The sequence below is a fragment of the Sitophilus oryzae genome, unplaced genomic scaffold (genome assembly GCF_002938485.1).
Source record: "Sitophilus oryzae breed Bouriz unplaced genomic scaffold, Soryzae_2.0 scaffold_576_pilon_pilon, whole genome shotgun sequence".
In the NCBI taxonomy this organism is placed as follows: Eukaryota; Metazoa; Arthropoda; class Insecta; order Coleoptera; family Curculionidae; genus Sitophilus; species Sitophilus oryzae.
This window is the reverse complement of record NW_022147169.1, coordinates 1,634,494-1,647,977: the sequence shown is the minus strand read 5'-3', so window position 1 is coordinate 1,647,977 and position 13,484 is coordinate 1,634,494. Positions and strand designations below refer to the sequence as shown.

General features: G+C 32.8%; 1 long non-coding RNA gene and 1 other non-coding gene across 2 annotated transcripts in view; one reads left to right on the top strand and one right to left on the bottom strand.

The window, feature by feature from the left end:
* Positions 1-553: 553 nt before the first annotated feature.
* The window catches only part of LOC115887517, a 37,960-nt gene continuing 25,029 nt past the window's right edge, over positions 554-13,484 (top strand). Inside the window, exons 1-2 of the long non-coding RNA XR_004051094.1 lie at positions 554-736; positions 6,088-6,341. This is a non-coding gene — a long non-coding RNA (uncharacterized LOC115887517). The remainder of the gene's footprint in view (positions 737-6,087; positions 6,342-13,484) is intronic.
* On the bottom strand, positions 10,217-10,290 carry Trnat-agu. The gene has a single exon. It is a non-coding gene; the product is annotated as a tRNA-Thr (tRNA).

Sequence of the window (13,484 nt, the reverse complement as noted above, 5' to 3'; positions counted from 1 at the left end):
ATTATAATAAATGGAGATTGTGTTTTCTAAGAGAGCTGGCTTTATATTTACAGAAACTACATTATGAACATAATTAATATAATATACACCTTAAATTATAAAAACACTAATAACCCACGCACTGAGACTCCCACCTGTTCAAGAAATAAGATACTGCTTAGATTAAAATGTTCTTCGTCTTTCCTCTAACTACGTTTTCAATCCATTACTGCCATTACTTAATTTGCATCATCTTTACAAGAAGTCACGTGACGTAGCGAAATTTTTTACTAAATATATTATGGTAAATTCACAGAAGTTTTGTGAATATGTCTACAGACATGCAATTTTACGACAAGATTGTATTTCTGATTTAAATTTAATTTTTAAACTCACAAAACTCATTGTGAAAATAATATCGTTTAGTAATAATCATTTAATATTAATAAACTGTTTTGCAAAATTACATTTTTTTGTGACACCATGCAAAAATATCTTATTTTTACAAGTTTCTTATTAAAAATACTCTAAGGTATTAATATTTTTTTTGTAAAATTAATTATATTTTTTTTCAGTGTGGACGAAAACCCTGAGGCTATACTCTTGCGATTCAAGGCGGGAAACATTAAAACAAGAGAAAGAGTGCATCTTCTAGGTACCCTGTGAATGCGGTGAGTCGTATATTGGAGGAATAAAACTTTACGAGCATAAAAATAATACGCAAGGAGGTGAAACAATCGAGCTTTATGGAGTTTCAGTAAGTAATATTTCCACCACTGCTACTACAATATACAGTAGTACTGTATATGAACATCTGTTGGTACTACTTGTATATGCTCTCCTGTTCTACGATGAAATTAAAATTGATCACACCATTATCTGTTAGTTCCGAATGTTTAGAGTTTGTCTTCCTCATGGTAAATTAGTTTAACTTGCGCCAGTACTTTCACTTTTTCACATTCATTCCATTTTGACTAAGGGTTGACTAGGACTCCAATATAGGAAAATCAAACAAATATTCACATTTTGAATAAATTTATTCGAATCCGCTGACCTAGTTACAAAAGATGATGCGCTATGCTTTTGTTGTTGTTGCAATATTTAATAAAATATTAAATAAACATTGCTGAATAAAGGTTGATTCTCAGTTATCCATTCCATATCCGTTCCGTATTTTTTATTGTAATGACGCTATACGTAAGCTTTCGTTCCGTATCAGTTCCATACTTTTTATTGTACAATTTATATCAATACGAAAGTTCTGTTTTAAAAATTTGTATCTTTTGAAAAAGATAATAGATTTAATTAAGAGGTGAATGAATAAAAATATCATATGTTAACAGAGCTGATACAAATGTAAGAACTTGACAACGTGAGTGGATCTGGGTGACTTTTTTTGAATGGAACACCCTGTATATTATTGCATTTTTGGCTTCCTTTCAGATCATTTTACATAATCCTAAGATATGAGTAAATCTATTTCGATAGTTTCAGAGATATTAAAAAATAAATCAAAAGTATATATTTTTCAACCCTTCTTAAAAAAAATATTAAAAATACAAGAACTGTTCTGAAATCAAAACTATATTAGATATTTACTTTAGATGGGCTGTTCTTACTTTGCTATAAATATGGTAATCGTAAATCATACAGGGTGTTTAATATTTTACACCAAACTTTCAAAAATATAAAATAATTTTTCTTGGTCTTTTTAAATGGAACACCCTGTATATTATTTTTTTATTTGATGGATAATTAAAAAATGAACATTTTTTGTATTTAAGGTATTTCAAAATTTTGAATAGTTTTCCGGGTACACGCAGTATTATTTCATATGGCGCTTTCAATGGTAAAATACGAGAGAAAAATCATTGGGTGGCTTTGATAAAAATTTACTGTGGAAAACGCCATATGAAATACAAAACCGGGAATATCTGCGAAACCGTGAAAAATTTTGAAATACTCTAAATACAAAAAATGTTCATTTTTTAATTCTCCGTCTATTGAAAAAATAATATACATGGTGTTCCATTTAAAAAAACGAAGAAAAATTATTTTATATTTTAGAAAGTTTGGCGTAGAATTTTGAACATCCTGTATAATTTACGATTTTCATATTTATAGCAAAATAAGTACAGACCATCTAAAGTAAATACCTAATATAGTTTTGTTTTCAGAACAGTTCTTGTATTTTTAAAAAATTTTTAAGAAGGGTTGAAAAAAATATATTTTCGATTTATTTTTTAATATCTCTGAAACTATTAAAATGTTTATTCATATCTTAGAGTTATGTAAAGTGATCGGAAAGGAAGCCAAAAATGTAATAATATATAGGGTGTTCCATTTAAAAAAAATCATCCAGGGCCACTCACACTTTTTTGAGCCACTCTATAGAAGTTAAAATATTTTCCTGAAATACATCCTGGTACATACCTTAGGTTTGCACTAAAACAAAATTCTCAAGTTTTTTATTTTAGGAGCTACAGATGCCCGACGCACTATTGCCGGACCCTGTATATCAGGAAGGTAGCTGATATGGAAGCAAAGATGGAAGGTATAGTGAGAATAAACCTCAATTAGGTCGCATTACGTATGGTTCTCTCGTAGTATAGCCGGTATTACGGTGAATGTGGTTGGCGAGCAGTGTCTAGAGACGTTATTCGTGCCCTAGGGCTGCGGCCACCACGGAGCGATGAAATAGACGCCAAAGTTATAAGCATGAGCGTTTTTAATTAGATATTTCTCGAAATTGCCGTGTAATCATCGTCGAGAAGGGATCTTGTAGTGATAGAAGAGGAAGTTCAAGGTAAATAACGTAAAAAATACGTTAATAGGAATATTTGTTGTGGTACACATTAAACTCTTCTTTTTTCTTCAATATTAAAAGGTGTTCATTGACGAGACAGTGTCTTGTTAAAAACTCCGCGACGCGCGACGGTTCGAAGATTGTTCTTACTTAAGTAAATTAAAATCTTTGATTTTTCTCGGTTGTAAATCTCGATAAATTTCTTCGAGTGTCTTATGTCGGGTCTAGACCAAAGCGACAAAAAGTAAACACGATTTTGAGACAAAAACAAGACAAACTTGAGACAAATTGTCCACACCGCAAGGACAAAAGTACAACAAAGTCAAAAGTTTAGTTGTTGCGAATGAGTTTTATTAACCATGTGTGATTTCACTAATCTCCTACAGGGTTGCCAGATGAAATTTGACGCGTGTCGCAGAACTCAAAAGTTTGAGATAGCCCAATGTCGCAGATTTTGCCAAACCTTCAAAATAGCCCAAAATCGCAGATCAAAAATACATGACGTCTCTTTTATCGTTTTTTTTCTTTGTGACTTTATTAAAAGGCAGCTAAGATAGCCCAAAGTCGCAGATTTTGCCAAAAAGCAGTAAAAAAACCTGTTTTTTGAAAAGTGGGGTAAAGGAAAAGAGGGACTAAAGAGAAACAATTGTTAAGTTTTGGTTAATATAATATTATGATCATTGAACAGTATTTATATTAATATACAGTGTTCCTAAATATCATATACAAACGAAAGGGGGTTATCCTTTGGCTCTTTGACATATTTTATGACTAAAGTTTCATATAAACATGGATCTGCAAACGTTTGGTTTTCAAGCTACAGGGTGTTTTTTCTAATAATATCTCGACAAATCCTTTTGCTGGTTTTGTGAAAATTTGGAAGTGTTATCATAGATAAATGAAACAAGTTTAGATTGGAAAGTGCCCATAAGGACAATGTATACACTATTTGGCGCTATTCTTGCAACGGTCGCGACCCAAAACTTTTGAAAATTTCGGAGCGGTTCGGCTTTTTCCGGAATTATATCGCCAAATATTGTATAATCAAATTTATTATTATTTTCGTTTGATTTTATAAATAAAATACAGTGTGTTGCATACAAGAAACTTTATTTTATATAAGGACGCATGTATGAAATACCTATGAAACATTGGAAACCGACGTTATGCCACGATCCACGATGGTTTTTGCAGTTCACAGTTCACAGCACAGCTTTTTAAGTTTTTAATGCCACTTTTTCACAATTATCACCGGTTGGAGTAAATAAAACTTGAATTAAACTCACAAGATAGCAATAATTACTTTGAAAATGGACGCTATAAACACTTTTCGGAATTTCTTTAATGAGAGCGGTTTAGATTTTGAAAGATTATTATGATTTTTGAAGATTCTGACTTTGACAAGAGAAAATTATTTCTGTTTTTGTTTGCCGTTGTTCTTAGCGACCGCTATAGCAGCGCCAGATCGCGTATAACGGTCGCGACCCAAAATAATTTCGCGACCCAAAATTTTTACGGGCTTTCCGATCTAAACTTGTTGCATTTATCTATGAGTGTTATTTATTATGACAAGATGCAAAAAGTTAGGTTAGCAGTAACCAAAAAAACACCCCTTTTCGTTTGTACATGATATTTAGGAGCACCCTGTATAATACAACAAATAAAATTACAAATAAGATTTTAGGTTAGCCAACTTAAAGTATATTTTCTTTGTAGCCCAAAAAATCTCAGAAAAATTTTGAGAATCGCCCAATTTGCGACTAGTCGCAGAAAGATAAAATGTGTTCCAAAATTATTTTTAAAGTAGCCCAATTTGCGATAAGTCGCCCAATCTGGCAACCCTGATCTCCTACTGTTGGCAGCACACGCCATCCACACTGCGCCGACAACTTGTCTTAAAATATACGAACAAAACATAGACACTTTGATCTTTACCGACTCGAGACGGGACATTGAAAAGCCTCCGAATTTTGAAACAAAACAAAAATGAGACAAAAATGTCCCAGAAATGTATTGGATTTGTCGTAAAACATGAATTTTTCTGTCTTGTCGTTGTTTTGTCTGCTTGGTCTGGACCCGTTGGAGGATTCCCATTCCAGGTTACGGATTGAGTCTTCCAGAATGGTCCTGATAACGGTGAAGTGGAGGAACTCGTATATACGTATTATAGGTATTGTTATCGGAGTCTGTCGTTCCTACAGGTACCTCTCGCGTTTCCCCCCCGCCCCGCCGATCCGCCACGATCGCAGCGCCGTGGGTGGCGACGCTCGCAGACTCCAGCGGGCGCTATTCTTTTGTCTTTAGCCGCCGTCGCCGCCTCGGACCGAACATGCACTAAATGCCCGAATAATGACGGCGTGACGGTGCCAGTACCGCCGCTTAATAACCACAAGACATGGCCGACGACGAATACCGAGAAGAATGAGATGGATATTATGCGATTAAGCAAGATGGAAGGGAGGAAAATCGGTCTTTGATTTAATCGATCGAGATCTGCGTCGATCCACCAGCCCAGTACTTACGGAACGTACGAAAAAGGAGCCTGCGCTCTGGTGCGGTTTTATGCTTTTTCTCTAATCGTACCATCGGGCATTACATTTGTCAAGCGACCGGTGTATGCAAATTGTATGAGAGTCGAAAGGCTCGGGAACTATCACGTTTTTCTATCTCAGTTTGGTGTAAGTTGAGTCTCACTCCCACGAACGGGGTCTAAAGGTCTCCTATGACGAGATAGTGCGTTCGAGAATTTTCGAGAAACGGGAATAACAGAGGCGTCAAGTTGCAAAACCCGCCTTACCCATTCAAAAAAAATGCTTAAAATTTCCGATTTTACGGGTCTTGATTTGGTAGTTCTCTATGACACCTAGAAATATTTCTAATTTTTTTTGCATACCTATATATGAGGCCTCAAGTTGCAAAACCCGTCTTATCTATTTAAAAAAAATACCTATTGGCATATATTAATAGTGGACCCTGCAATCTACATAAACATAGGTCCAAACTGTAATAAAATTCACTACAAATTACGTTACTGCAGCAAAATCGGTTTTATCCACTTATTTTTGCTTTTTATTGTCATTATTGTTGCAAATCCCGCATTTTTTCATAGGATTTTTACACAAGTATAATATTACTACTGACGTCTTATCCATTTCAAATCCTTACCTGATTTTAATAAAATAGCATATCTAATAAATCAAGTTGGGATGCAGGAAATGAAACAAACTGCAACAAACCCCACCTTATCCGAATTATTTTTGTGTTTTTTATTAAAAAAATTAAATATTAATTTTTATTTCTAGGAAAACGAGCAACTTGGAGACTTGGGAATCCCCCACATAGCTTTTTGTCAATGGCCTATCATTGCAGATCGAGCTTAGCGTAAGTAACTGCTGACAACTTGGACAGCATCATTATAACTGCTGACGTCTGAGTACTGAGTAAAAAGATGTGTTGGTCCTCAACCTCAACATGATGGATCGAGGAAAGCCAGACAAACAACGGGTCTATCAGTACTGTAGTATAACAATCCAGGCTCGTCAACAAAGTTGAAGAGGTAATATTTTGGCCAACTGTATAACAAGCAATTTAAATGAAATAAAGAAAACTACGTTGTGTTAGAAATATTTTCTATTGTGATTGCCTCGGCTGCGAAAAAATATTATTGCAATCTATATATATTATACAGGGTGTCCCAGAAATAAGTGCAAGTATTTTAAGGGGTGATATAGATCTCGATAAAAGAAACATATTTTCTCTTTATTGTTTTTCAAATAATTCCAAAATAACGGAGTTATTTTACTTTGAAAATTTCCAAAAAAAATGATTTTTTCCTAAAATTTTGAGAACCACTGGATCTTTTCTGGATTTTCTTTCTTGTAAATTTAATCTACTACCTATGTTGCTATATTATCAAGAAATTATGTTTTTTAAATAAAAATTAAAAAAAATTCCAAAAAAATGATGAAATGTTCATGAAAAAATGATTTAAAAACATCCAGAAATCATTTAATTTTTAATAAAAAAAAACTATACCCAAGAAAATCACAATTGGAATATTGAATAAAGGTTTAAGAAAAAGAAAGATACCTATAGTACCAAATAACTACACATTTGCCAGGCAGATTCCGCAGATTCCGATTATAAAATGTGTTCTGTTGTTTCTTCTTGAAGATTTCTTCACTACTTTTAGACTTTTCTTCACTGACATATCTTCTTTTTAATAATTCTCGAACGTACCACTTCATTGCGACAAAGATAAGACATCGGCACGTCTTTAAGTGTGAGCTAAAGATCATCATAGCCAGATCAAAACGTGTCGCAGTCGTCGGGTAATGTAAAAAAATAATATTCGTGAGAAAGCCCGCCGTGGACGTCGAGACTCGCATCTCGAATTTTGATGATGACGGAGGGAATATATAGAGTTTAAAACGGTTAGTGCGTTATCTCGGGACAATTTTGAATTTACGACCAAAACGCGGACAGGCCAATGCGTTTTTAAAGTGAATTGGATGGGTGCTAGGTGGAGATTATTCTATTTTTTTAATTGATATTATCACAGAATCTGTGGCTTCTTTTCACCACCTAAAATGAATTTAAATATAAGTTTTTCTAATTTTCTTAGATTCACATTTTTAGTTGGATGAACTAAAATGTCTTCTCCTCATCGGACTAGGTGTTTATTAGGGTGGGTCAAAAAAATTGACTATTTTTTTTTCCACTTTATACTTTGAAAAAAAGGTTGGTAGACACCTCAAAAAATTCTCTCCAAGTATGAGCTCTTAATTTTAATAGAAAGGTCCTTCGCCTTTCAGTTTTCTATTTTTTCCTTTATTACTAGAAAAAAAAATTCATATCTTCGTTCTGCTTTTTGGAAAAAATATATCGTCTCCTATGTTTGTAGAAAATTGAATTCTCTACAAAAAAGGTCTCTTACCATTTTTTTGTAAACCTCACCGTTCGAAAGTTATTAAAGGTTCGTCAAACTTCAATGCACAATAATTTTAACAGTTTTTGATTAATAATTCGAACAATTCCAATTGATTTTATAAGTTTTGGGAAAATTTTTACAAATTTAAGTTTCTGTCGTGAAAGTAACTACCATGGAAGTTCTCTGTTCGAAAATTTATTTGAAATTTATTATTCTTATAATATTGTTACGGATCACTAATTTAAACTCACGATAAAATACTTAAGGAATTTATTAAATAACAATAACAATATAAGCAACAGGATGTACTAGGATGTATCACGACAGAAACTTATGATTTTGTATACATATACAGGGTGTTTCAAAAAACATGTGCCATCTCTCGTGGGGAGATTCCTCACGTAAAATAAGATTATTTTATTTGTATTAGTAAATAAGATTTATTTTTCATATCAACATAGATAGATTCAGAGAGACAACATAGATTCTGCTTTGTTTCGTAGTTACAGGGTGTTAACGTCTTAATATTTTTTTGATTTATTATAATTTTCTTCCAAGTACTTTTAGCGTTTCGAATGAAATTTTGATGGTAAAAGTTACTATAAATGCGACATATTTTAAAGCTAAAAAAGGGTCAACTTATTCACCAGGGACGTGCTTATGGGTTATCACTGAAATATTTTTTCTAAAAAAAGCATGTACGCCACTGATTTTTTTCCCTCTTGTTAGCGAAATTTTTGGCGAAATAGTGTAAGCAGTTTAATGCCGATTAACAGTTGTTTGCGAAAGTTTTAAATAAGTACTCATTGATTCCTCATCAAAAAATATGAAAAAAACTTTCTATAAACATGGGTATGGAAAAAATGTATAGTTTTAGAGTTACACGATGTTAAAACTTTTTAAAATTAGTTTTTTTGTAATTATCTTAAATACCATTATTTTTTTATTTGAAATTGCTGTATGTTGGACTAATAGTAATAATAAATAATAATAAATTAGGTAAAATATATAATTTATTAATTTTATTTTAGTTTTAATTTTATTAATTCTGATTTATAAAATTGCGCTTTATCGAATTCGGTCTCCTTGATGAGATATCAATTAAATTTAAGATTAAAAGCTCATGTTTGGAGAGAATTTTTTTGAGATATCTACCAACCTTTTCTTCAGAGTATAAAGTGAAAAAAAATAGTCGATTTTCTTGACCCACCCTAGTGTTCATTGAGGACACAGTGTCCTGTTACAAACCCCGTAATATCCCGAAAATTGTTTTTTCTTAAATCAAGGAAAATCTTTTATTTTTCTCGGCCGGAAGTCCTAAAGTACGTATAGAGTGTCCCAGACTCAATCGCCATGGATAATCGCCAATGCCACTGAGTGAAATTCCATTTCAGAATTGCCATTCAGAATTAACAGCCCAACACGATAAACAACGACATGCTGGCATCACTGTCGACCGATAATAATAGTAATAATCAAAGTGCCTGGGCCCTGATCGAGTCGTTAAGAAATACTTAACGATGCTTGACCGATGTTTGGTAAACAATAGCTCTCGCTACGACCTACGTAATTCGATAGGGCCAATAAGGGCTACAAAGGGCACTATGGGCAACGACGGTCGATCTTAGGATGGTGTGTCGTGCGTGGCCTTTATTGTGTCCGCCGTTGCGGCTGGACAATGGTCACGTGTGATTAATATGGGAAAATCAGGCGATTCAGAATCGTCAGGATGTATAATACCGGTGAATTTAAATTTAATCGGTAATTATCAAGGACAGTACCAGGAGTCTAGGTATATCTCGAATCTCTATACCCGACCTGAACATAGGAAATCCCATGTAAATTTTTAAAATGATGAATAAGTTTTTCCCATATTATTTTATAGAAAAATGTATTTGAAATTTTTTAAATAACTTCTTAAAATGGAGCAAATCTTCCATTTTCAATTGTTTCTACTAATTCCCTTTGGAGTAATGAGAGATAAAAAAGCACCAAGTTAATAGAAACAATAATGTGGTTCTGATTGGAATAAGAGGCCGCTATTACACTATAAAATTTCTTTGCCAAAGATCTTTTTTAAAAGATATTTGATGAAAAATTTGATAGTGTTATTATTCAATATTTTAATAAAATCACACATATTACACTGTCAAGTTCTTCATAAAATATCTTTTAAATAAAATCTTTGAGAAGGAATTTTTATAGGTTAATACTAGCCTAACAAACACGCCACCATCAAATTCGATTTTTTTTGTTGACTTTATTATTTTTGAATTGACTTTATTGTTGCCAAAAAAAAATTGCAAATAAGTTTAGAACCACTGGATTTTTTTTTCCTATAAATTTAATCCAACTACCCATGTTGCAATTATTATCAAGATATTATGTTTTTTAAAAGAAAATTACAAAAAAAATCCATTTTTATTTGTCTGCCCTAAAAATATCTGCTGATCTAGAATTAATTAAAAATTTATTTAAAAAAAAATGAAAAAGTTTCAACTAGGCCCCGACGAGATTCGAACTCGTGATCTCCTGTTTACTAGACAGGCGCTTTAACCAACTAAGCCACGGCGCCGTTGGATAGAGATCGTTTATTCCGGTAGAATAGTTGCAAAGCGACTAGGTATTCCAGTTTTATTTATATTTTTTTCTTATTTATCTTGTCTACATATTAGGTATTTTTTCTATTAATTAATGATAGGTGTTTGTTGAGGAGACAGTGTCCTGTTAAAAACCCCGTGACAATCCAAAGACATAATACTTATTTTATAAGCATTTTGTGAACTTATAAATATAAATGTATCTCATACAGTATACAGTATATTATTTATATCAGTTCTCTAAGGAGAAAACATAAGAAATGCCAAACGACAGGGAGACGCGATATCCCCAAAGCTGTTTACAGCAAAACTAGAAGAAATCTTCCGTCAACTGGACTGGACCAAAAAAGAATTAAAAATAGATGGAGAATATCTTAACCATCTAAAAGTCGCTGATGACATAGTTCTAATTGCCAATAGTCCCGAAGAACTACAATCAAAAATTAATGAACTAAACATAACCAGCAATAAAGTGGCTCTCAAAATGAATTTAGCATAAACTAAAGTAATGTACAACGAACTGGTGGAAAGAAAACGCATTCTAATAAATTACACAACTCTGGACCAATATATATTTTAGAGGTGTTGCTAATTTCAAAGTTTTTATTAAATACTTTTTTAAAACACTTATGTCGTTAGTGCATCATTTAACTTGCACAACCCTTAAAAATAAAGCACATTAAATTAATCTACCCTTACAGCTTCGGCAATGATGCAGATCCCTGATGTTGGGCCAACACACAGTAGCTTAATTTCGATCTGGCCGTTAAGGGCTAGAGATTTATGGCCCTATCCCCTATTTAACACATGGCACTCCGAAAAGGTGGGTTTAACAAAATTGTCGAGAGTTGTAGTAATTTAGCGCGGTGTAACCGGAGCCTCTGTTAACCCTTGATTAAATCGGACGGTTACACTGCACCCTTTGGGCCCTTCGTCTAGTTCACGTTCGTGTTTGTTTGGTTTTCCCGATTTGTTTTGGATTTGTATCGTCGCTGATCGGACAGATAGTTACACACAGAGAGAGCCGAGTAGGGAGATAAAAAAAGAGAGAAAAAAATAGGAATTATAGTCGATTTTTTTCGTGATTTTAGAACAAGGAAACTAATGTTTTTTAACCTCTTCATTCTTTTTTTATACAGGGTGCTAAAAATTCGAGGTACGAGCATGGGTATCTGGGTAACCGTAATAGATACGAAGATGGTTAAATTGGGGCAAAGTTGCGCCTTGGGATGTTCACCTAGATGCCATCAAAAAAGTTTTAAAAATTTCATGGATTGCTGAGTTTTTTTTGGAAAAAACGATTTTTTTTGAAAATAAATTTTCAAAAAAATCCGTTTTTTCCAAAAAGAGACCAACTTAATTTTTTTAAATACGGACCTGCATTTTTTATTTCACTTTTTGAAAGAACTCGTTCTCCTGAGTACAATGATATGCCACACTTTATACTGTTTTTTTGTTTCGGACAGTTGAACACAATTTATTTAATTTATTACTTGACGTCATTATTTGTAAAAGTGAAATCAATATTTTTCAACATTTACAATAAAGAGTACAAAATGCATTTGGAAGTATAAGAAGAATGTTCTATAAAAAAGAGCTATAAATAAAATTGAACGAATAATACATTTGTGCAATATGGAGGGTGGTAACCAGGGTTCGGAAGTAGTTAATTAAGACGTAATTTACCTGATTAACTACGTGTAGTTTTTCTTCAAAAACTACGTCTTTTCCCGTTCATTAACTACATGAAAACTACGTTAATAAACTATGTATTGATATTATGAATAAGTTTCCTTTGTATGAGGTGTAATAGAGATAATATGATGTAAATATTATATTTAAAGCCATATTTCTTCTGTTTTCTTAAATACATTAGGTGTTTTTAAAGCTTCAATTTATTAAAACCTCACCTCAAACCTTTAATATTTGAAAGTTACATACATAAGTTACATAAACTACACCCTCTACATAAACTACATTAACTACATGTAATGTAGTTTATGTAGTTTCTAAAAGTAACATGTAGTTTTCCGAACCCTGGTGGTAACCCTTTCGAACATGTATAGAGCATTTGAAACTAGTTTGTAGAAGTTGATTTATTTATAATAACTAAAAACGCACAACACAAAATCTACACTAAATTTTCTTGAAATGTTGACATTTTCATAATTTTACAATTATGTTTATTATATATTTTTTTAAAAACCTTTGAAGATGTTTAAAAAATAGTCACAAGTGGCCATTTTTCAAACTCTTTTCATACATAAAGAGCATATTTTTATATGAACGCCCATTTAAATTCACCAAAACGTCCGCTGGATATTTCCAGAGTCCTCTTCTGCCTGCAGGACGTTTGGTTTTTTGCCAAGAGGCAAAACTCGGTAATATAGAGCTTCCTCGTTTCCTGGATCGGTGCCAAGGATGCAAAATGCTTTTCGCTTCTTAGGTGATTTGTTTCGCTGGCAGAGACGGCATTTTCTACACGATTAAATCGTCCCAAGTCTGGAAAATTGTTTATTAATAACGCGCGGTAAGTGGCTCGCGGTGTTACAGTTTAATATCCACAGGATCTGTGACGGCTTTTTTTTCTACCGAAATCAATTTAAATAAGAGTTTCTCTTATTTTTATAAAAATTTACATTTTTGTTTATTTCAAACTTACTGTTGATATTTTGCTTATCGTATACAGGGTGTTTCAAAAAAACGTGCCATCTCTCGTGGGGAGATTCCTCACGTAAAAATAAGATTTATTTTTCATATCAACATAGGTCCGATTCTGCTTTGTTTCGTAGTTACAGGGTGTTAAATTCTTAATATTTTTCGATTTATTCTTATTTTCTTCTAAGTATTTTTAGCGTTTCGAATGAAATTTTCAGGATAAAAGTTACTATAAATGCGACATATTTTAAAGCTAAAAAATGTCGACATATTCATCAGGGACGTGCATATGGGTTATCACTAGAATATTTTTCAAAAACAGCATGTACGCCACTGACTTTTTTTTCCTTTGTTAGCGAAATAGTGTAAGCAGTTTAATGCCGCTTAAAAGTTGTCTCTTGATAGTTTGTTGATTTCGATCTCCTTAATTCAAGTCTAATAGCAACCTTTAAAAAATTAATATCATTAACTTGCAAAAGTTTTAAATAAGTACTCATTGAGATTGCTCATC